This window comes from Piliocolobus tephrosceles, chromosome 9 (genome assembly GCF_002776525.5).
Source record: "Piliocolobus tephrosceles isolate RC106 chromosome 9, ASM277652v3, whole genome shotgun sequence".
Lineage (NCBI taxonomy): Eukaryota > Metazoa > Chordata > Mammalia > Primates > Cercopithecidae > Piliocolobus > Piliocolobus tephrosceles.
This window is the reverse complement of record NC_045442.1, coordinates 29,857,073-29,881,240: the sequence shown is the minus strand read 5'-3', so window position 1 is coordinate 29,881,240 and position 24,168 is coordinate 29,857,073. Positions and strand designations below refer to the sequence as shown.

The 24,168-nt window shown below is 50.8% G+C and overlaps 1 protein-coding gene across 2 annotated transcripts in view; it reads right to left on the bottom strand.

Annotated features, from left to right (window-relative positions):
• SH3PXD2A (SH3 and PX domains 2A) overlaps nt 1-24,168 on the bottom strand; it is a 259,572-nt gene that overhangs the window by 171,292 nt on the left and 64,112 nt on the right. The gene's annotated exons all lie outside the window — the stretch shown is intronic.

Below are 24,168 nucleotides of genomic sequence, written 5' to 3'. Positions count from 1 at the left end.
TGATACTTTAGACAGCCCACTCACCTTCCAGAACCATGCTGTGGAAACAGACCCAGCTGTTATTTTAATTGCAAAACCAAATCCATCCCATTGCCCCCGCTGCCGGAAGACCACTCCTCCACTTCCTACCTTCCCACCCTGAGATCGCTGCTGTTTTTCCAGGGACAGACCCACTGGAAGAGTTTCCATGGTTCTGGAGGAAAAACTGTTTTTTCTTTGCTATTCTGGGCTAAAATTCTATGTAAACTGGAAAAACACACAGAAGACAGGATGGATGAGGCCAGGGTCCCTTTGTGTGTGGCTGATCTCCTTTCTGAGGCGTAGGCAGGAGGGAGTCATGATCTAGTCCTGCCGCCCCAGCTGTGTGACCTCAGGCAAGGAACAGAGCCTCTCAAGGTTAGGCCTCAGGCCCCTCCTTGGTAGAATGAGAAGGATCAGTCACATGATCTTTGAAGTCCAATCAGTCCTTCAAATATATATTGAGCATTCACTTTACAGCACTGGGCACTGAGGAAAGGGCAGTAAAGAAAATAGACAAAGTTCCTGCCCTCAGGGAGTTTACACTCTAGTGGAGGGAGACAAACAGCAAACAAATAAATATGTCATGTGCCAGGGAAGATCAGATCAGTGCTGCGGAGGAAAATCGAGTAGGATACGGTACTGGAACACAGCAGTTGTTGTCATTTTATATAGGGTGGCAAGGAAGGCCTGACCCCAAGCTAGCAATTCTGCAGAGACCTGCAGGGGGCGAGGAAGCAAGCTACACTGGAGAGGGAGAATCTTTCAGGCAGGGAAGCAGGACGTGCAAAAAGAGCCTGGCAAGGCCAATGTGGCCGGAGTGGTGTTAGCCAGGAGCAGAGGGACAGGCAATGAGATCTGAGAGGCAGGATGGGCCAGAGCACAGAGGGTCTGGTGAGGCTGCGGTGAAGACTCAGGGCTTATCGTGATGGAAGAGGAAGTCCTGGAGGGTTCTGTGCAGAGGCAGATGATTTGCTTCACACTTAGAAAAGACAGCTTTAGCTATGGCGTAGGGAATGGACCACAGGGTGGAAGCAGGGAGACCAGTTAGGATCCTGCTGAAGGCGACTTGGACCAAGGTGTTAGCGTTGGAGGTGGTGAAAAACGGTTTGTCTTAGCCTGTTTACTGTTGCTATAAAGAAAGACCCAAGGCTGGGTAATTTATCAAGAAAAGAAGCTTATTTAGCTTGGCTCACAATCTACTGGGCATCTGGTGAAGCCGCAGGCTGCTTCCACTCACGGCATGGAAGGGGAGGGGGCATGTGCAGAGATCACAGAGCGAGACAGGAAGCAGAGGGCAAGGGGGAGGTGCCAGGCTCTTTGAAACAAGGGGCTCTCATGGGACTCACTCATTACCATGAGAACAGGACCAACTATTCACAAAGGATCAGCCCCTCCACCCCGACCCCCCACAACCCAAACACCTCTCATTAGGCCCACCTCCAACACTAGGTATCAAATTTCAACACGAGTCTTGGGGGGAACAAATATCCAAGCTATAGATAGCATGGTTCTAGGCTAGATTGTGTGTGTGTGTGTGCATTTATTTCCATCCATCCATCCGTTCATCCACCCATCCAGCTCTAACACACAATTTTAGGATTGTTTCTTGCATAATCATTACCCAACATACCCAGGTTATTTAGATCCCACATAAGGAAGGGCAGGTCACTGGTGATTCCATTCAAAACAAGACAAAGACTGCAGCATGATTAACTTTCACTTCCCTGAATACAGATGGATATTTAACAAAAGCTGGCTCATGAATTTTTCTTTTTCTTTTTTTTTTTTGAGACAGAGTCTTGCTCTGTCACCCAGGCTGGAGTGCAGTGGCACGATCTCAGCTCACTGCAACCTCCGCCTCTCGGAATCAAGTGATTCTCATAGCTGAGATTACAGGCGTGTGCCACCACGCCTGGCTAACATTTGTATTTTTAGTAGAGATGGGGCTTCACCATCTTGGCCAGGCTGGTCTTGAACTCCTGGCCTCAAGTGATCTGCCTGCCTCAGGCTCCCAAAGTGTTGGGATTACCGGTGTGAGCCATGGCGCCTGGCCACATGAGTTCTCAATGTTTTAAGTCAAACTCTCAAATATTTAATAATTACCTGCTATGTGTAAAAACAGCAACTGGGCCATAACACTGTAAACAGCATTTTTTTTCTTTCTTATATCTTTTTTTTTTTTTTTCCTGAGACGGAGTCTCACTCTGTCGCCTGGGCTGGAGTGCAGTGGCCGGATCTCAGCTCACTGCAAGCTCTGCCTCCCGGGTTCATGCCATTCTCCTGCCTCAGCCTCCCAAGTAGCTGGGACCACAGGCGCCCGCAACCTCGCCCGGCTAGTTTTTCGTATTTTTTTTTTTTAGTAGAGATGGGGTTTCACCGTGTTAGCCAGGATGGTCTCGATCTCCTGACCTCGTGATCCGCCCGTCTCGGCCTCCCAAAGTGCTGGGATTACAGGCTTGAGCCACCGCGCCCGGCCCTTTCTTATATCTTAACCCTCAGCAAAGGATTTTAAAAATTAATACATTTTCAAACAAATTCTATATAGATTAGGACTCCTATTTTCTCCTTTTCCCATTTTCCTCACCCATATTCTGTTTTTGTAAATTTCATTTTTATACTAACACTATTACATAAGTAATTCATGTTTGCTAAGGGAAAAAACTAGAAGTTAGAGCAGTGGGTGGTCAAAAAGAGAATAAAAATCACTCATAATCTCTCTCCCTGACATTAATATTTTGGGATACCTATGTTTGCTAGGCATTCTTCCATCCATGTAAATAAAATGAACCCATCAATACTTTTACACTATATAATGAACATTTTTCCATGTCAGTGAATACTTTCATATCAATGTTCTTTTTTCTTAAGAGACCAGGTCTCACTCTGTTGCCCAGGCTGGCGTACAGTGTGCAATCATAGCTTGCTGCAGCCTCAAACTCCTGGGCTCAACTGATCCTCCCACTTCTGCCTCTGCTGTAATTAGGACTAGGTGTGTGCCACAATGTGCAGCTAGTTTAAAACATTTTTTTTTGTAGAGCTGGGATCTCACTGTGAGGCTAGTCTCAATATCCTGGCTTCAAGAGATCCTCCTACCTCGACCTCCCAAAGCACTGACATTACAGGCGTGAGACACTGCGCCTGGGCCACGTCAGCATTCTCAATTGGTACACAGAATTTCAGTGTCTGGATGAGCCATAGTGTATGTACCCACTCCCCTGCTGTTGGATATTTAGGTTGTTTCTGATTTTTCACTACTATACATAGCACTATAGTGAATACCCTTGTTCACACATCTGCACACTTCCTTAATACCAACGTATTCCTTTTTACTTTTTATCTTGTTGTATCCTATGCATATTTATAAGTACCTTAAATCTTTTCCATAAGAAGAATGAGAATTCATAAATGGATAACTAACATGTTATTGGGGCCTCGGAGAAATGGCTCCATAGGTTTCTGATGAAGAGGTACAGAGATGTCTGAGGAGAGAGGTGGGCCCAGCAACACGCACCCAGGTATGGAACACTTTGTCCTGATCACAACCACCTGTCTCCCGAAACAAGGCGACCAGCTGTTCCACCACAAGTGGTGGGACCTCACCCAAGTTGCTATGACTCTCTGGGGCTTGAGGGAGTTAGGCTACAAAAACGTGACATTTTTTCCCCAGCTCTGACATGCATGTTCTCTGACTCCTCCATCTCTTTCCGACCTAAGAGACTGAGATTCTCACTGTGCAGAGGGAATGTGGTGCTGTGGGGAGTAGGCAGGGGCAGGCAGGACTCATGCATTCATTCCTTTCCTCCAAGAACAGTTACTGTATGCCTTCTCCATGTCCGCCTCTGCCTTAGGTGCTAGAAATAAGTTAAACTGTAGCCTTGTGGCCAGGTGCAGTAGTTCATGCCTGTAATCCCAGCACTTTAGGTCAAGGCAGGAGGATTGCTTGAGGCCAGGAGTTCGCAGACCAGCCTGAGAAACCCCATCTCTACTAAAACAACAACAACAACAACAACACAATAATTAGCTGGGCATGGTGGTGCACATCTGTAGTCCCAGCTGAGGCAGGAGAATCGCTTGAACCTGGGAGGAGGCTGCAGTGAGCCAAGATGGCGCCACTGCACTCCAACCTGGGCGACAGAGCGAGTCTCCGTCAAAATAACACACACACCCTGCAGCCTTCACATCAAGGAGCCAGGCTTCACAATCTTCAACAGGCATCCGCAGCTCTTGGCAGGTTCTGATTCAGCAGGTATGGGCGGGACCTCAGGTGCTGAGCCCAGCCACACCTGTCACCTAATCCCACCACCAGGCTAAGCCAGCAGAGCCCCGGAGCTGCTCTCCCCGTCAGTCATCCCCCACCCCCATGGACCACTGGCCACGGAAAACGGAAGCACAGCTAACCAGCTGCCAGGGACACTTTTTCTGCCCACAGGTCAACTTTCAACGAAAGCAAATCTCTGGGCTCAGACTCCAGAGCAAACCAAGTAAGAGTTCACTCTGTGTGACGCTTGTAGCTGGCAAAGCTGCGCAGTTCAGCATCTTGGTCCTCAGTACGTCAGACTGGCGGGCGGTGAGGGATAGTGAAAATGTCACCCCTCCCAGAGGGCCAGGCAGGCTGCAAAGCGGGCTCTGAAGCCTGGTCAGTACCCAATTTGCAGGGCTGGTTTCCACAGATAAAACAATCGGGGCTGAGCGCGGCTGTCTCCTAAACCTGCTGCCCCGCCCTCTGGGAGGAAGGAGGAAGCCTGGGCGCGGGGGCGGTGAGGCAGGAAGGCCCCGCCCAGCAGAGAGTTGTGCCGGACCACCTTTGCAGGCAGGAAGTGGATTCTCCTGTCACTCCAGCACCGGCCTAACTCAGGCTGGAGGAAAAGCAGGGCCCATCGCAAGGGTCCTGGCTGGAGTGAGAGGCATTTGGCTAATGGAGCCCCTCGCAACCACATCAGAACCTCGCAGTGTGTGGAGGAGGCCAGGCAGTTTATCTAAAGGGTGGATCCTGTGAGAGATAGGGGACAGCTGGGCTGCACGCGCTGGCTCCAGCCAGGGAAAGCTGATTCAGCAGCTCTCCCAGGGCAGGGCTACGCAGCAATCCACGGAGGGGAGAGGGGAGGACGAACGAGCACAGCTGGGGCACATCTGTAACCCAAGAGGCCGGCTCCTCGCCCCTCCCAGAGGGTGGAGCTCCCAGCGACTCAAGCTTTCAGGCCCAAATCCTCAAACCTTCACCTTCTGCCCTTTCTATCTAGCTCAAGAAAAAACGGTGCATTACTACAAAAAGCTGGTGGCTTTCCTGACCCAGAAATTCCCCTTAAAAAGAGACAAGGACAGCCGGGCGCGATGGGTCAGGCCTGTAATCCTGGCACTTTCGAAGGCCGAGGCGGGAGGATCACCTGAGGTCGGGGGTTCAAGACCAGCTTGACCACATGGTGAAACCCTATCTCTACTGAAAATACAAAAGTTAGCTGGACATGGTGGCGGGCGCCTATAATCCCAGCTACTTTGGAGGCTGAGGCAAGAGAATCGCTTGAGCCCAGCGGGCGGAAGTTGCAGTGAGCTGAGATCTCACGATTGCATTGCAGCCTGTGCGACAAGAGTGAAACTCTGTCTCAAAAAAAAAAAAAAAAAAAAAAAGACAAGGCCACCCAGTCTCTGTGGGGGCCATGCCAGATTGCGGGAAACCTCAGAATTCATTTGTTCATTCTACTTAGCTGAGGACTAAGCAGTCCATGTGTTACATGCAGGGAACACATCAGCGAACATCACAGAAAAAGAGAGGGACAATAATGATGTGTGGTTTTTCTTTTCTTTCTTTTATTTTTTTTGAGACAGAGTCTCGCTCTGTTGCCCAGGCTGCAGTGCAGTGGTGCAATCTTGGCTCACTGCAACCCCCTCCTCCCGGGTTCAAGCGATTCTCCTGCCTCAGCCTCTTGAGTAGCTGGGATTACAGGTGTGTGCCACCGTGCCCGGCTAATATTTTGTATTTTTAATAGAGATGGGGTTTTGCCATGTTGATCAGGCTGGTCTCGAATTCCTGAGCTCAAGTGATCTGCCTGCCTCAGCCTCCCAAAGTGCTGGGATTACAGGTGTGAGCCACTGCGCCCAGCCTTCTTTTCTTTTTTTGAGACAGGGTCAAGCTTTTGTTTTCCAGGCTGGAGTGCAGTGGCACAATCCCAGCTCACTGCAGCCTTGACTTTCTGGGCTCAAGTGATCCTCCCACTTCTGTCTCCCGAGTAGCTGGGATTACAGGTGTGCACCACCCAGCTAATTGTCTTTTTTTTTTCCTTGTAGAGACAGGATTTCACTATGTTGTCCTGGCTGATCTTGAACTCCTGGCCTCAAGTGGTCCTCCTGTCCTGGCCTCCCAAAGTGCTGGGATTACAGGCATGAACCATCATGCCCAGCCATTTTCTTTATATTTATTCTCTTTGGGAGTTCACAGGGCTTCTTGAATCTGTAAGTTGGTAATTTTCATAATATTTAGAAAATTTGTGGCCATTTTTTAAAAAAGTTTTGTTTCTACTGCATTATAATTTTCTTCTATTTCTGGGACTATTAAAACATGTAAGTCAGAAGACTGCATATTGTACTACATGTTTCTGGAACTCTGTGTGTGTTTCTTCATTCTTTTTTCTCTGTTATGCGGATTGGATAATTTCCAGTGACATTTTCATTTCAATTATCGCACTTTTAAGTTTCAAAATTTCTATTTGACTCTATTTTTTATAGTTTCCATTTCTCTACTATCTGCTTACTCATTAAATCCATATTTTCCCTTGGTTATTTAACTGCCTCAAAGTCTTTCAACATCTGGGCCATCTCTGTGTTAGTTTCTAGTACTTTTTTATACCTATGGGTCATATTTTCTTATTTCTTTGACCACTTAGTAATGTTTCATTTTAGACTTGTCATTGTGGCTAATATGCTGTAGAGACTCTGGATTCTGTTATTTTTCTCTGAAAAGTGTTGATTTTTGTCCTAGTAGCCAATTCAAGTACTGGTTAATCACCTTAAACTTATGTAGGCAGAGTTTTCTGCTTTCTTAGGGTGGATCTATGGAAAGTCCTAGGAATTTTCCAAGTACCTCTAACTTGATGTGACTCAACCTCCAAATTTTGTCTCCTCTGTGGATATTGTTAGGACTTATTCTTGGGTTTCATTAGGGTGAGTTTACAGTAGGCCTTACTTTAGGGTCTTACTTAGGTCCTTGCTCCTAAAACGCAGCCCTTCTGGTGTCCCAGCTGGTTGCCTGGAGTGTTATGCAGATTGGATCATTTCTAATGATCTATATTCAAGTTAAGTGACTCTTCTGCCATTTCCATACTAGTGGCCCCCCAGATAGGCCTGAAGGAACAGCCAGGGAGAGAAAGAGAGAGAGGAGACAGAGAGGACCTGTCCACCCTGACAAGGAGTTGGGATGCATTTAGCTGGGTCGTGGCTCATGCCACGCTGAGGAAGCACGGTGCCAGAACACACCCCGACTTTGAGAGGGAGCCCATTCCAGGTTCTAAAGTTCCTTAACAAGTCAAAGAAGTCTTCTCCGACCATTTTCTGGAAAACATGCAAGCCTTCACTACTTCAGGTCCCTTCCCAACCAGGCCTTTACCACATCAGCAGGATTCAGGAGTGTCAGTCATGGTCCGTGATCTGAGTGGGAGCTGGGACACCCACACGGGCACAAGGGACTTACCTAGCAGCATTAGGTGGGTGTCAACCTGCTGAGTGGTATGAAAAGCCAGGCGATGGGAGTTTAGGAAAGGACACGATCAGTGTGGCTGGAGTGAGCAAAAGGATGTCTCAGAAGAGACATCAGAGCGAGGCCTTGAATAGAGAGCTGGGAAACGGGAGGAAGGCCTTCCAGAGGGAGGAATGGCAGGGCCTCATGCTCGGCAGTGGGCCTGTCAGGATTGCTACAGGAAGCAGCGGGATGGGAGTGATTTGCCTTGCTCATGGATTCCGTGAAATGCTGCCGTGTGTCAGAGAAAGTGCTGGGATCCGGGGTGGAGGCCCCTGATGATTTATTCCAGCGATTTGAGGATGACCACACAGCTGGCACCAGGACTGGATGAGGGCAGATGCCTGATGTGCCACTCTCAGGGGGAATTAGGGCACCCTAAAGCATCACCAGCAGTGTGACGAGATGGAGAAGTCATTTTCAGAACCCATCTCAAGGACGGCACTGCATGTGGCTGGAGTCTCTGGGATGGGGACTGGCAGGTGGGAGGTCTCAGATGCCCACTTGATAATAACACACACTCACTAAGCTGCTGTTTCCAGTGTCTGGGTTGGGGAAAGCAGAGCCATTTCCAATCCTGGGCTCTAGGGCAGCATCTGTTTCCTTGCTTTTTTTAGCTTCAAGAGGCCGCCTATATTATTTGGCTCATGGCCCCTTTCTCTGTCTTCAAATGGTAAGTGTATAGGCCGGACACCGTGGCTCGTGCCTGTAATCCCAGCACTCTGGAAGGCCTAGGTAGGAGGATCGCTTAAGCCCAGGAGTTTCAAACCAGCCTGGGCAACACGGTGAGACTCCACCTCTACAAAATATATAGATTTAAAATTTAAAAATTAGCTGGGTGTGGTGGTGTGCACCTGTGGTCTCAGCTACTTGGGAGACTGGGGAGGGAGGATCACTTGAACCCAGGAGGTTGAGGCTGCAGTGAGCCATGATCATGCCACTGCACTTCAGCCTGGGTGACACAGCTAGACCCTGTCTCAAAAAAAAAAAAAGTTGTGTTCATGCGTGTGTGTGTGTGTGTGTGTGTGTATTCTAACTGTACTTAGTTTGCTAGGGCCACTGTAACAAAGTACCACAAACTAGGTGTCTTAAAGAGTTTGATTGTCTCACAGTCCAGGAGGCTAGAAGTCCAATATCAAGGTATGGGCAGGTTGGTTCCCTCCGAGGGCTGTGAGGGAGGGTCTGTCCCATGCCTGTCCCCTAGCTTCAGGGATGTAAGTCATCTATGGCATTCGTTGGTTTGTAAAAGCATCACCTTGATCTCTGCCTTCATCTCCACATGCTGCTCTCCCTGTGTGTGTGTCTGTCTAAATTTCCCCCTTTAATGGGGACACCAGTCATGTTAGATTACGGAGCCACCCTACTCCCGCATGATCTCAACTAATTACATCTTGATGACTCTGTTACCAAATAAGGTCACATACCAGAGGCTAGGACTTCAATATATGAATTTTGGGAGGAACACATAAGAACTTCAACCCATACCATTGACACACATTAAAACGAAGCATAACCATTACAAGATAAATACCTGCCCGTACACTATGAAGAGTCTCTTCCTGAACCACAGTGGTGCTTGCATAACATTTTAGAAAATGTGAAGAAGAAAAATAAATGGTGCATAGCTAGGCAGCTTTGCATTCAAATCAGTTTCCTCATCTGTGAACTGGGGACAGGGACAGAACCTGATTGGTCAGGTGGGTGAGAGGATTAAATGAGATAATGTAGGTAAAGTGATTGGCACAGAGCCTGGCACTGAGTAAGTGCTCCATAAACACCAGCTATTCTTATCATCCCTGTCACCATTACTCTTGTTATGACACCAGGCTGTGTCCCTCATGCCAGGGAAAGTGCTTAGGAAACTACAACCCTGAGGTCAGGGAGGCAGCAGGGAGACTGAGGGGCGGACGGGTCTGGGAGGTGTCTTGGCCTGGGCCAGCTTGGCTCGGGGCACCTACAGGCCCCAGGGGAGTTGCCCAGCTGGCGTGAGTGGGCCAGGGTTGGGGAGGAGGCCTCTGGCTTTCCCAGCAGCTCATTCCGTGCGTGGCGGCTGACGTGACATTTAACATGCTGGGCCTGGGAGGACAGCCCAACACCTGCAGTGAGATGTACACAGGGTGAATTAAGCAAAGACGTGCCGGAGGAACGTTGGGCAATCCCAGGGGAAATCCTCAAGCCACAGAAAGCCTCTCTCTGATGCCCAAAAGGTGCCCAAGGAGGTTGGCTACCCATGCCTGTCCCCAAACCTACCCCAGTGGGCTCATTCCACACACCCCCACCTGCTGACCCATGGCCTTTGTGCAGGAGAGAAAGAGCACTAGGTTGGAGTCAACAGAGGAGGATTCCAGTTCTAGCCTGCAAGAAGTTGCTGGGCAACCAGGGCAAGTGGCTTGGCCTCTCTGGGCAACCACAGCCTCATCTGTGAAATGCTGGACCTGCCTGTCTCCACAGGTGTTGTGAGGATCCAAGGAGAAGATACAAGCAAGTGCTGCCAAATGCCAGGAGTCATTATTCCCATTTAACTTCTCTGAGCCTCAGTCTACTCATCTGTAAAATGGGGCCATGCCTGTTTTTCCCCTCCATGGTGGCTGAGGTTAAAAAGGGAAAATGAATATGTAGAGTGCTTTAACACAGGCCAGGCAGAGGAAACCCCCAGAAGGAGGCACTTCTCTTGGCACTGTTTTACCATTATTAGCGGTCTAGTTAGTAGTGGAATGCTTGAGGGCTGAAGTCAGAACTCCAGCTTATTCTTTCCTAGCTACATGACCTTGGCCAAGTCACTTAATCTCTTTGTTACCCCATTTTCTCATCTGTAAAGTGGGAGTAGAAACAGCGCCCCATGGCACTGTGCGGATGAAATGAGAATACAGGTGAGCAGGTGTACTTGCCTTACTGTGAGTGCTAGATGAATGGGGTCACCAGTTTTTTGTTTTGTTTTGTTTTGTTTTATAATTGTTTTATACATTTTAATGTGATTTGTTAATATTTTATCAAACTTTTAGCAATATTCATGATAGACATTGGTTTATAGTTTTCCTTTTGTTAAATATCTTTTTTTGTTGTTAATTAATTAATTAATTAATTTTTTTATTATTATACTTTAAGTTCTAGGGTACATGTGCATAACGTGCAGGTTTGTTACATATGTATACTTGTGCCATGTTGGTGTGCTGCACCCATCAACTCGTCAGCACCCATCAATTCGTCATTTATATCAGGTATAACTCCCAATGCAATCCCTCCCCCCTCCCCCACCATGATAGGCCCCGGTGTGTGATGTTCCCCTTCCCGAGTCCAAGTGATGTCATTGTTCAGTTCCCACCTATGAGTGAGAACATGCGGTGTTTGGTTTTCTGTTCTTGTGATAGTTTGCTAAGAATGATGGTTTCCAGCTGCATCCATGTCCCTACAAAGGACGCAAACTCATCCTTTTTTATGGCTGCATAATATTCCATGGTGTATATGTGCCACATTTTCTTAATCCAGTCTGTCACAGATGGACATTTGGGTTGATTCCAAGACTTTGCTATTGTGAATAGTGCCGCAATAAACATACGTGTGCATGTGTCTTTATAGCAGCATGATTTATAATCCTTTGGGTATATACCCAGTAGTGGGATGGCTGGGTCATATGGTACATCTAGATCTAGATCCTTGAGGAATCGCCATACTGTTTTCCATAATGGTTGAACTAGTTTACAATCCCACCAACAGTGTAAAAGTGTTCCTATTTCTCCACATCCTCTCCAGCACCTGTTGTTTCCTGACTTTTTAATGATTGCCATTCTAACTGGTGTGAGATGGTATCTCACTGTGGTTTTGATTTGCATTTCTCTGATGGCCAGTGATGATGAGCATTTTTTCATGTGTCTGTTGGCTGTATGAATGTCTTCTTTTGAGAAATGTCTGTTCATGTCCTTTCCCCACTTTTTGATGGGGTTGTTTTTTTTTTCTTGTAAATTTGTTTGAGTTCTTTGTAGATTCTGGATTTTAGCCCTTTGTCAGATGAGTAGATTGCAAAAATGTTCTCCCATTCTGTAGGTTGCCTGTTCACTCTGATGGTAGTTTCTTTTGCTGTGCAGAAGCTCTTTAGTTTAATCGGAGTCACCAGTTTTAAGGTAAAGAGACTCCAATGGTGTTTCCCTGATCTCTGATGCCCTCCTCCAGCCCTTTCTGCTTTCAGGGAGCCGCTCAGGGCCATCTATCAGGCCCATCTAACCCTAACTGCCAACGGCTGTAAGGCCTTCTGGGTTTTTCACCTATAATTTCACACCGTTTCTCATCCTAAGGCTGTTGAGCTTTGTCCCAACGCAGATCGCTCAGGTGACTTCAGCTCCCCTTGGCCAAGAGGGAAGAGCATAAGGCCAGGGTGGCAGAGCACCGAGGGAGCTAGTAACGAAAGCAGTCAGATCAGAGATTCTGTATGTGGCCAGCTCTGAGCCTGGCTCCTGGAGGAAGGAATAGAGTCTCCCCAGGAGCCACAGAATCTGAGGCATGGCTTCTTACTATGTTTTTGTTTTTGAGACAGAGTTGCTCTGTCGCCCAGGCTGGAGTGTAGTGACACAATCCCAGCTCACTGCAACCTCCACCTCCTGGGTTCAAGTGATTCTCCTGCCTCAGCCTCCCAAGCAGCTGGGATTACAGGCACCTGCCACCATGCCCAGCTAATTGCGGTATTTTAGTAGAGATGGGGTTTCATCATGTTGGCCAGGCTGGTCTCAAACCCCTGACTTCAAGTGATCCACCCGCCTCAGCTCCCAAAGTGTTGGGATTACAGGCATGAAGCGCCGTGAGGGGCTGGCTTCTTACTATGGATGGGAGCTACACCCCAGCATCCTCCTGATACCCCAGTGTGCCAGCCCTGGCTGCTTGTGAACTTCCCTCCCTTTCATCCCTAGGAAGTGTGGGAGCTGTGGGAGCCTGGTGCTGGGGCAGGGAGGATGTACATGGGGCAGTGTGAGGGGCCGGGCTGCAAGGGTCATCTGAAACAGAGGAAGAACTCGGACTTTCTCCTCCAGGCAATAGGCAGCCCCTGAGGCTGCTGAGCAGAGGAGGAACACTGCTCCACTAGAAGTGGAATTCTAGGAAGACATATCTGGCCAGTACAGAGGATGGAGAGTGGTGAAAGAAACATCTGTGTGTGGGACAGCCAGCCAGAGGAATCCTGGCACCAGCCCAGGGCGCCGGTGGTGACACTCCGCAGAGAAGGAGGTCTGCCCAGATTCGAGGTGTTTTTTGGCAGGCTCCTGGCTGTGGTCACCCTGTTTCCTCCTGGGGGTCTCTAGCCATCCCCTAGCCTTGCCAGAGACCACTCACAGGTTTTTGAAATTCCCTTCAAAGCTGCCTGACACTTTTCTCTCTCACACAAACTCCAAGGACCATCCAAAATATGAGGAGGCCCTGAAGAAGAGGGGAGGGGAAGGAAGGCAACCATCTTTAACCTTTCCCCGGCTGAACCACACCCCTAGCCTCAGTTGTTCTTGATTCTTCTCATCCTCCAAATGGCCTAGAACTGTGGTACCACAAGTGCCCTGGCCACTACGGGATCAAATTCAGAACGAAATCTGGGACAAAGAGAGCAGTTTTTGGCAAAGATGAAGCCAAAACAGACCCTCAGCGGTCCTGGGCCCAGACCGCTGCTCAAGGCAAGGAGATTCCAGAACGAGCTCCCAGTGTGCGACCCTGATGGGCTTCCTGGAAAGGGAAGCCAAGTGGAACACTTCTTTTTTTTTTTTTTTGAGACGGAGTCTCGCTCTGTCACCCAGGCTGGAGTGCTGTGGCCGGATCTCGGCTCACTGCAAGCTCCGCGTCCCGGGTTCACGCCATTCTCCTGCCTCAGCCTCCCGGGTAGCTGGGACTACAGGCGCCGCCACCTCGCCCGGCTAGTGTTTTGTAGTTTTTAGTAGAGACGGGGTTTCACCGTGTTAGCCAGGATGGTCTCGATCTCCTGACCTCGTGATCCGCCCGTCTCCGCCTCCCAAAGTGCTGGGATTACAGGCTTGAGCCACCGCGCCCGGCCCAAGTGGAACACTTCTAAATGACAGTCTAACATCCTAGCCTTTCTCCTTCCCTTCCCCAAGCATCTCCATTCCCCATTTTTTTCTCTATTCCAAATGGGTCAAGGTTCCCCTTAGGTCTCAGAACCTTCTTCCCCCAAAGTCTTGTCAAAAGGAAAAGCAAAAGAGTAGGCTACTGCAGAAGGCTGGGGTCAAGCAGGCAGAGTTCAGCTCCTCCCTGCAGCCTTGCCTGGTTAATATGGAGCCCTGGGGCTGCGAACCAGCACCAGCCTCTTTGGCCTTCCCAGGAAATAACAGTGCCTGGGCCATCCTAGAACTTAGGAGAGGGCAATGAAAGCATCCTTGAAGACACTGGAAGCCACTATCGAGGCCCTGTGCTGCTGAGTGGAACCCTCAAGCAGGCCCAGCAAACTCCGGCCAGAAGCACTGCCTGCACTAGGTGACTTGGAGAGTCACCTCCCCACTGCCACCCCTTCCTCCTCTGTTAGAAACTTCCTGGCATGAGAGACCAAGATACATGTGAAACCTCTTCAAAAGTCCAGGCAAGAAGAGTGCTAAGTTCGAACCAGTCTCTAATGTTGCTGCAACTTGCTCCCCGATCTGCAGATTTCATCTCTGGCTTCACACCCTTTGTTGGCTCTCCGCTGCCTGTGGGACACAAGCCTATTCATGACCTCTGCTCTACTGACTTCTCTAGTCACATGCCCTGCCACCCTCACTTGTCCGTCCCTGCACACTGCCTGGCCTGCCTGAGGTCTCCCCCAGTAACCTGCTGTTCCACCGCTCCTTCCTCCCCATCACTCCTGCAGATCGGTCACACTTCTAGAACTATGCTTACCATACTGGATTTAATGATTTGCTTATGAAACTGTTTCCTTCCAAAAGCCTGTGAGCTTCTTGAAGGTCACGTCTGTGCCTTGATATTCCCATTGTCCATCATGGTATCCAACACATACCTGGACCTATGACTAGAATACATTTCCCAGCCTCTCTTGCTGGGAGGTACAATCATGGAACTAAATCCTGACCAGTGGCACAGGAGCAGGGTAATGTACCCCTCCCTTTGGCACAACCCACAGGATCTGCCTGCAATCCTTCATATTCTCTCTTCCTTTGCCTGCTGGCCAGATGTAAAAATCCATGCAGGATGGGGTCACCAGCTGGGGGAGTCTGAGTTCCTGAATGACTGTCTGGAGCAGACCCCTCTAGTGATTTGTTTTGGTCTGGGACCTGTGCAGAAAATGAGTCTTTATTATGTTGAGCTACTGAGTTTGTTATACAGCAGTTAGCCTGCCCTGACTCATACAGAGGAGCTCAATCAAGGTCTATTGAAACAAACTAAAAGAGGGAAGGCAATAGAAAATGTAGATTCCTCCAGCGGGTTCTAATCTTAGATCCAATCAAGTCAGGCATTACATTCCCTACATGACTCAACTGTTGCTGGAACTAAACCATCACCCCTCTCCCACAGCCCTATCTATCAAACCCGCATGCACAGTGGTTAGAATGCCATGCTTTTCCCAGGGAAAGTCACTCCAGGTGAATGAGCCACACCTCAAGATCCTGGTTTCACAAGCTTGTAGAAAGCACACAGAAACACAAAGCTAAATTGCAGGAAGGGGCCTCCTTCTTGCCACAGGGGCATCAACAGGCCCGACACATGACCCTCAAGCTCAAAGGAACCAAAGATGGGAAGCTACCACCTCTCCAAGGCAGCACACGCCATTCCTGGGCAGCCTCTGGGAAGTGCTGCAACAGGGCTCCTCACAAAGCCCAAATTCACCAGATCAGATCCCTACCTCGTCACGAAGGGCTATGACCTAACAAGGGAAAGATCCCCCTGGGACCGAAAGAAGACTAAGAGAGGAATGGAGAAGAGGGACTTCAAACATAGCCTCCCAGTATTCCACGCCAGTGCTACTCAATGTAGACTGGGGCACTGACATCACCTCAGAGCTTGATGGAAAAGCAAAATCTCAAACCCCAGGCAGACCTGCTGAATCAGAATCTGTCTTTTAGCAAGATTGCTCAGTAGTTCATGTGCACATGAAAATTTGAGAAGCCCTCATTGTTCTCTGCCATGAAGATTCCATCTAATCCTTAACAAGTGGATCCCAATAGTAAATCTAGCCCATAGGCAAAGATGGGCACACAAGAGGAGGAATGGGAGCTAAATAAAACTTGCCTTTAAGGCCGGGTACCGTGGCTCACGCCTGTAATCCCAGCACTTTGGGAGGCTGAGGCGGGCGGATCACGAGGTCAGGAGATCGAGACCATCCTGGCTAACACGGTGAAACCCCGTCTCTACTAAAAATGCAAAATATTAGCTGGGCATGGTGGCCGGTGCCTGTAGTCCCAGCTACTTGGAAGGCTGAGGAAGGAGAATGGCGTGAACTCGGGAGGCGGAGCTTGCAGTGAGCCGAGATCGCGCCACTGCACTCCAGCCTGGGCGACTGAGCGGGACTCTGTCTCAAAAAAATAAAAATAAAAAAAATAAAAATAAAAATAAAATAAAAAATAAAAAATAAAAAAAACTTGCCTTTAAAGCGGAGGAGGAGGACAGCAGGCCTCTTTCTCCCATTCCTTCATGCCCAGCGGCAGCTCACTATACATTCATTTATTCATTCCACAATGATTTCCTGAGCACACACTATATGGCAGGCACTGTTCTAGGCATCGGGAAAACAGAAGCTATCAGCAGGCAGGATCCTGCTCTCTGAAAGCTCACATTCTGGGGAGAAGGGGAGGGAGGTGGGGAATGACACAGTAAACAACAGTTAAGAAGACAATGAGCTGGGCATGGTGGCTCATCCCTGTAATCCCAGACTTTGGAGGCTGAGGTGGGAGGATAGCTTGAGCCCAGGAGTTCAGCCTGGGCAACATAGGGAGAGTCCATCTCTAAAAAAAAAATAAAAAATAAAAAAATAGTAATAGGTTGCAATAAATGTTTTGAAGACAGTAGGATGTGACAAAGTGACCACGAGTACATGAATGCATGGCTGGGGGAGCTCTCGGATTCTGTGAGAGGTGCCATGTGAGCTGAGTCTGAGTGTGCAGGAGTCAGCTCCTTGGGGACCTGAGGGAAGGGACTAGAGGCAGAGGGAACAGCAAGGACAAAGGCCTGGTGGCAGCACTGCGCTTGGTGCCCAAGGAGCAGGTGAAGCAAGTGAGCTGGGGTGCTGAGAACAAGCAACAGGAGGGTGGCAGAGACGGGTCTGGAAGGGCAGGCAGGGCCATCACCCAGGGCCTGGTGGCAGGGCAAGGAGTTTGGAGTTCATTCCAAAAAGAAAGGGAGTCTTCAGAAAGGTTCAAGGCCATGGTCTGCTAGGATAGGGTTTATGTTTTAGGAGGGCTCTGATTCATGGGAAGACTGGATTACGGAGGAGGTGACAGTGAGAATGTGGAGACCCCTGAGGAGGCTGTCTCAGTTGCCCAGGTAAGAGGTTGATCCGGGGCTGGACCAGGGTTGGGGCAGAGTCAATGGGGAGGAAGAGGGCAGATCCAGGCTGTCTCTGGAGGGAAGTCTGAGAAGATGAGCTGAGTACAAGCTGACTTGCTGTTGGGCTGGACACGGGACACGACTGGCCAGGTATGGGGTGGTCCCAACTGGGTTTGAATCCCTTTTGGCACCTTAGATGCACATAGCAGCTGACCCAGGCACAAGTGTGCCCCGTACGGGTCTGAAGGTGTCAAAGCTGGCATCTGCTGCGTGGATGGCTTCCTCCCTGGTCACTCAGGTCAGGCATTTATTTTGCCCATAGACGTCTCCTGTAACTTCTTTTTGGAATCTCCTTAAGCCAAGGACTTCCTGGTGTTTCTTCACAGTGGGGAAAGGGGAGAACAAGGTGGAGCCCAGAAGGAAAAAGAGAGGAATCCCTACAGCTAAAAATAAACCTCCGGCAGTGTCGCCAGGGAAGCCTTGTAAAGCAGCCCCCGCAGCGAGGCGAGCCGCCTGGGGCAGCCTGTGCTTCCCAGGCTCTGCTGCCAGACCTTCTAATGAGGCTCTCCTTGGGGGAAAAACTGCCTCCTGCCAGGGACCTGGGAAATGCAACAGGAAAAGTCCCCCAGCAAAGCTTGGTGTCTTCCAAGCCCACCCTGGTGCCCAGCTGCAGGCTACTTCTCCAGGTGGCAGCCCAGCTGCTGACCCAGGTGATGGGCTCCTTTCAAACAGGGGGAGCTGCCCACCTGGAATGAGGTGCAAGAGGAGGAGGAAGTGCAGGGAGAGAAGGTGCCGGCTACTCAGGGGTTGCTGGGGCACCTGTGTGCAGGCCTGCCCTTTTCCAGGCCCCGCCCTCCCTGGACTCCAGACCCCAAGAGGTCACAGAAGCAGGGGTCGCCCTAGCCTCTGTGCATGCCCAAGGTGGTCCTGTCCCACACCTTGCCCACGTGGATGCCCGTGCCTGGAGCGCCTTCCCAGCCTACCTGAACCCCAGCCCTTCTCCTAGACCCACCTCCAGTTCCACTCCTACACGCAGACCCGAGGCAGGAGGAAGGGATGTAGTACTGACCAGACACCTCTTCTATCTGCACCATTTTATTTGTTTAAAAAAGATGTATCTAAAGCAAATGTGGCAAAATATTCACATGTGTTAAATCTGGGCAGTATGTCCTCTCATGCCTGTGATAGTATTTTCTATAGGATTGAAAACACTCATAATTACAAATAAACACTGGAGAGAAGCTGCAGCACAGAGAAGCACTGGCAGCAGCTGGCTGGAGGGCAGGGCAGTCCCAGTAAAAACTCGGGGGGTGCAGTGAGGAGGCAGGAGGATAGGTCTGCTGGGGTGGAGGAGGAGGGAGAGGAAGAGAAAGGGGAGGAGGTGGGGGGAGGGGGGAGGAGTAAGAATGAGGAGGGAAGGGGAGAAGGGGGAAAAGGAGAAGAAGGGAGTGGGGAGGATGTGGGGAGGGTCCAGATGGCAGCTGGGTTTGGAACACACTGAGGTGGAGGCACACGTGTGGCTTACGCGCAAAGACACCTGGGAGCCGCAGCCCACTAGGTGTGTCTGCTTAGATGGGTAACCAGTCTGCAGGTCAGCTCGGGTTGCATCTGTCTCCAGCCCCTCAGCCCCACTCTGAACACCATGACTTACCCTTAGCAGATGCTCAACAAATGTGTTGAGGTGCTCACCCCCAACCCTTCCTTCCAGTTGATGGCAAAGGCTTGGACCAGAGAAAATGGCTGTTGGCTGAGAGAAGATATTCAAGGGCAAGCAAAGCCCTGCCCCAAGCTTGTTCCTGACGCCTACCCGACCTGGATCGCTGACAGCTTGGGGGCCAGCCTGACCCTACAAGAGCCACTCCCTTTCCTAGGCACCTGCCCACTGCTCAGCTATTTCTAGCAGGAACGGCAATGGGGCAGGTGTGGCCTTAGAGGAACAGTTAGCACAGGAGTGGGCAGGGATTAGGCAATGGAACAGACAGATGAGACCCGGGGGACCCTCTGTCCAGAGAAGGGGAAGAACTGGCCCAAGACTCCTGCCCTCCATGCCCCTAACCCCACCCACAGAGACTTCAAACCCCGCTCTCCGGGGGTAGCCTGAATGAGGGCTGAGGCCACTGCCAGCCCCTTGTACTCATAGGGCCCCCCTGCACAACATGGCCCAGGGAAGGGAGGAAGCAGTCACCGCTCTGCTGGGAGGGGGACAGAACAATGGCTGGCCATCATGGCTGCCCGCAGGAGGCAGGGCAGCCTCCCCATCAGGTGCCAAGACTGCCACCTGATTCCAAAAGGCACGAGCCATTCTCAGGAAAGCTGCCTCCCCTTCCCCACAGTCTCCTGAGAGGGGAAGCAGCTTCCCTCCCCTGCAAGGGCTTCTGCCTTCACTAATCCCAGCTGGAGACTCCCATGCAGACCAGAGCAGGCTTCCACCTGCCCTTCTCCCAGACTCCTGCTTGGGATGCAGTCGCATCCTGGGATGAGACATGCAGACGAGACTGGCCAAGACAGAATCAGGGAGAGAGAAAAAGCCTCCGGGGAGGCTGACATGAGAGCGTAGATGAAGGTGCAGGGAAAGGTCACAGGAACAAACAGAGTCACAGTCAGAGGTGGGCTCAGAGACCTCAGACGGACACACAGAGAGAAATAGAGAAACTGAGGAAAGAGAGACAGAGAGAGAACACCCCAGGGAGAATCCAAGACTCCTGAGCAGAGAAAGGAAACGAACATACAGAAACTGACCATTTCTTTCTATGCCCAGCCCCCACCAGCCCCTCCTGCTCTGTAGGTGAAGAAGGCTGAAGCCTTCTTGGAAGGAAGGGAAAGGACTCCTCTCCTCTTTGAGGTGTGGGGCCTCCCAGGCTGGCTCTGCAGCACATCAAAGTGGCAGCAGAGAGGAACGGCTTAGCGCATGGATTCCAGCACCAGGCTGCCCAGTCTGAATCCTGGCTCCTCCACCTACCTGTGGTGAGACCTTGACATCCTATGTGACCTGAGTACCCTCACCTCCTTTTTTAAAAAGGGGGGAATGTTGAGGGGTGGCGGCTTGCACCTGTAATCCCAGCTACTAAGGAGGCTAAGGGAGGAGGATCACTTAAGGCCAGGAGTTTGAGACCAGTCCAGGCAACATAGCGAAAACCCCCATCTCTACAAAAAATTTAAAAATTAGCCCAGCACGGTGCTCGGGAAACCCAGAACAAAACGAGCCTGTCTTCCTGGGGAGCAAGGCAGGCTGGCCTCCACACTTGCAGTCCCAGCTACTCAGGAAGCTAAGCTGGGAGGATTGCTTGAGCCCAGGAGTGAGGCTGCAATGAGCTATGATTGTACCACTGCACTCCAGCCTTGTGACAGACTGAGACCTCTTAATATATATATATAAAATAAAAATAAATTTTTAAAAATGGGGGAGAGTGGTGGTGCCTACATCCCAGGGTGGGCTGTAAGCAGTTCAGGGGTGATCATGGAAAGGATGTAGGACAGGGCCTGACACAGAGCAAGCACCAACACTGGTTCCTACGGAGAGTCTCCCCAGTCTGAGGGGCTACCACTGCTCCCCAACCTCCCCTGCCTGAAGAGGAGCAAGTCAGGTTTGTCCCTAGGCTCTTTCCTTCCTTCTTGCCCTTCCTGAGCTGAGGAGAAAGTGCAGAGGTGAGAGAAACCCTTGGCCGCTGGGACTGAGGTCGCCTGCAGGCACCACCAGCAGCTGTGACAGGGAGCTCCTCAGGCCCCAGTGTCTCCTTATCCCAACACTCCACAGTTCTCAGTCCGGTTTTGCATCGGATTCACTTATCAAGTCGGTCTGAACTCCAGACACAGGGACCCAGCCCTAGACAGTCAGATTCAGGAGGCTGGTGGGGAGCAGGAATCTGGATGCATTTTTAATCTGGCTCGCAGGTGAACCCAGATCACAAGTGATTCTGACACCCAGCTAGGGCACAGCATAGGCCCATGGCTCCAGCCCGAACCCTGGTTCTTGACTACACAGCCAAGAAACCCAGGTGTCCCAAACTGTCCCAACTGCCAGACTCAGGCAGCAGCTGACTTTTCTCAATATACACCAAAAATATGTATAAAGTAATGGATACAGTCCCCATTTTGGAGTCCTCCTACACACTTTTCTTAAAACGTTGGCACTTTGCCAGATTGCCTGGCCCAGTCTCTTCTGTCTTGGTCCCCACCCTGTTGCACTGTTGGATGGATTGGGGGCAGGCACACACACAGGGGTTTCCCTCCACCCTCCCACTGAGGATTCCTCCTCAAAGGTTCCAAGATGAGCAGTGAAGCCCTGGAAAACCCAGAACAAAACACGCCTGTCTCCCTGGGGAGCAAGGCAGGCTGGACTCCACCAGGGCTGCCCTCTGGAGGTGCAGTCGGGACTGTCTCAGCAGGAAGAATGGCCGGCTTGTCATCCACCCAAAGACCCTCTGCCAGCATCTCAGCTCCAGCCCAAACACCAGCCTCATGCTTCCTGTTTGGCAAAAAAAAAAAAAAACCCTTTTTGAACAAGGTATATCTAAATGGACCACATTCCTGGGCTCTTCCTGAGCCCCCCATCCAGCACCGAGCACAAGACTGCCAGGGTGGGTGCCCTGGCCACTTCGTTTACTGAGCACCAGATCAGCGCTCCATAATTAGCAGATAGGGCCAAACCCTGGTGGCTTTGGGGTCTGTCTCCTCGCCAGCCCCAGAGCATTGATTTACTGCAGCTTGGAGGTACCCAAGACCCTTTTGTGGCTGGGAAAAATGTTCCCCTAATCCAGGCTGGGCACGCATTGTGTTCACAGGGAGGATCGTGGAGCCCCTTCCCCTCTCCAGGGGTGCCAGAGGCAAGACCAACAAGCTCATAATAATAATGCTTCACAGCTGCTCCAGGCATGACGGCAAGGCTTTCCTGAGGCTCACCTTCACATCCCACAACAACTCCACGGGACAGGTTCTACAAGTACAGCCCTTTTGCAGATGGGAAGGTGGGGACTCCTGGAGGGCAACTCAGGTTCACACAGCTGGTAAAGGGGCAGGCCAAGGCACAAACCCAAATAAGTCTGGCTGATAACACAGCCTGAACCTTCCATCTCTGGGAGATACTGCCCTTATTACTTGGGAAGTTGGGAATTTGGCACCAGGACTCCCACAAGTCCTTTGGAGAGCCTGATGTCATCCATCTGTGGAGGTCTCTGGGAGATAAAAAATCTTTTTTTCCTTGGCTTCAGCTAAATTGAGGATATAAAGGAAAAAGCTCCAATTTCCCAACTACTTCCACAATGTTCTAATCTAAACTAGTGTCCCTGAGGCCGGGTGCAGTGGCTCATGTCTGTAATCCCAGCACTTTGGGAGGCCAAGGCAGGCGGATCACCTGAGGTCAGGAGCTTGAGACCAGCCTGGCCAACATGGAGAAACCCCATCTCTACTAAAAATACAAAAATTAGCCGGGCGTGGTGGTGGGTGCCTGTAATCCCAGCTACTCGGGAGGCTCAGGCAGGACAATCGATTGAACCCGGGAGGCGGAGGTAGCAGTGAGCTGAGATCATGCCATTGCACACCTGGGCGACAGAGCAAGACTCTGTCTCAAAAAGTAAAACAAAATAAACTAGACTAGTGTTCCTGAGACACAGGGATGGCAGCCCCTAAAATCATCAGGAAGCTGAGGTCCAGCCTGGGGCGGGGGCTGCCAATGAGGGAATCAATGCAGCTCACAAACCCTGGTCACCACGCTGGTGGCAGATTGCCTCCCAGAGGGATGAGTAACTGTCTTCCCTCAGAAAAGCCCACAGCTCAGGCTCCCATAGCTTACCTGACTGCCCCACATGCTTCATTCCATAAGAGTCAAAAACAAAACCAGCTGCTGCCATTGCCAGTGGGGGAGGTTGTGGGCGGGGGGGGGGAGAGTCAGGATGCCAAGACCTTCAGGCCCCAGATCGAAGCTGCCCCCACAAGCGAAGGGAATGCCCAGAGCATGCAGGCATGATGCAGGTGGTCTACATCCCAGGCTGCCCACTTAGTGCGGCAACACCCGTTCTGTGCATTCCACCCTCATGCTCTGCCAGCTGAGGGTTCTTTTACCCAGCATGACCCTGGATTTTCCCCTTGGGGTCCCCAGCACCATGCATGGAGTCAGGCACATAGGTAGTGCTCCTCCAGAGGTGCCGGGAGGCACTTGAAATTCCCTCCGGCAGGAAGAGAGTGGCCTGGTCACGCCTGAAGCTTCACAGCGTGTGTACACACACACACACACACACACGCACGCACAACACTCACCTGGCCACCACCAAAGATCCCCCTTCCCTTCATTCTCCAGTTTGGAGGGGGCACTGTCCCCCAACACACTTCCCAGACAACTTTCCTGTTGGTTATCCAAAAAGGGGTAAGGTGGGGGCCCGGTAGGGGCAAAGTAGAATTTTCTAAGTCGGACTTTGGGCCTCGGACCAGAGGAGGAAGGAGGTGGCAGAGGCAGCAACTACATTCTAACACCTCCCTGACGTGACACCCAAACACAACCTGACATGTACACCAGGAAAACAAGGTGTGCAGCTCTGAGCAGTCATGCAGGTGGTGTGAGCTGACTCTGACACTGCCCCTGGCAGAGATGGGGTTGATTATTTAACAATGAGGGAGGCAGGTGACGGTGCAGGAGAGGTAGGCTGAGCTCCAGGAAGCAGCTGAGCCTGGGAGGGAGCCATGAGCGACTTTTCTGGGATCTAGAGAGAAGTCTTCAGCTCTTTGAGAAGGCAGCTTCTCTCTAGGGAGAGTGAATAGTTCCCCACCCCTCCCTCCAGGGGCTCTCAGTGAGGCAACAGAAGCTTCCTGCCTCCTCAGCCAAAAACACAAAGAGGACTTCTGAGTGGAAGGCTAGGAACCCAGATTGGAGTGAGCTAGAAGCGAGAGCATCGGAGTTCTAGTCCTGCTGTCACTTGCTGTGATCTTGGACAATCGCTCCCCGCTTGGGACCTCATTTCCTCGTCTGTCAAATA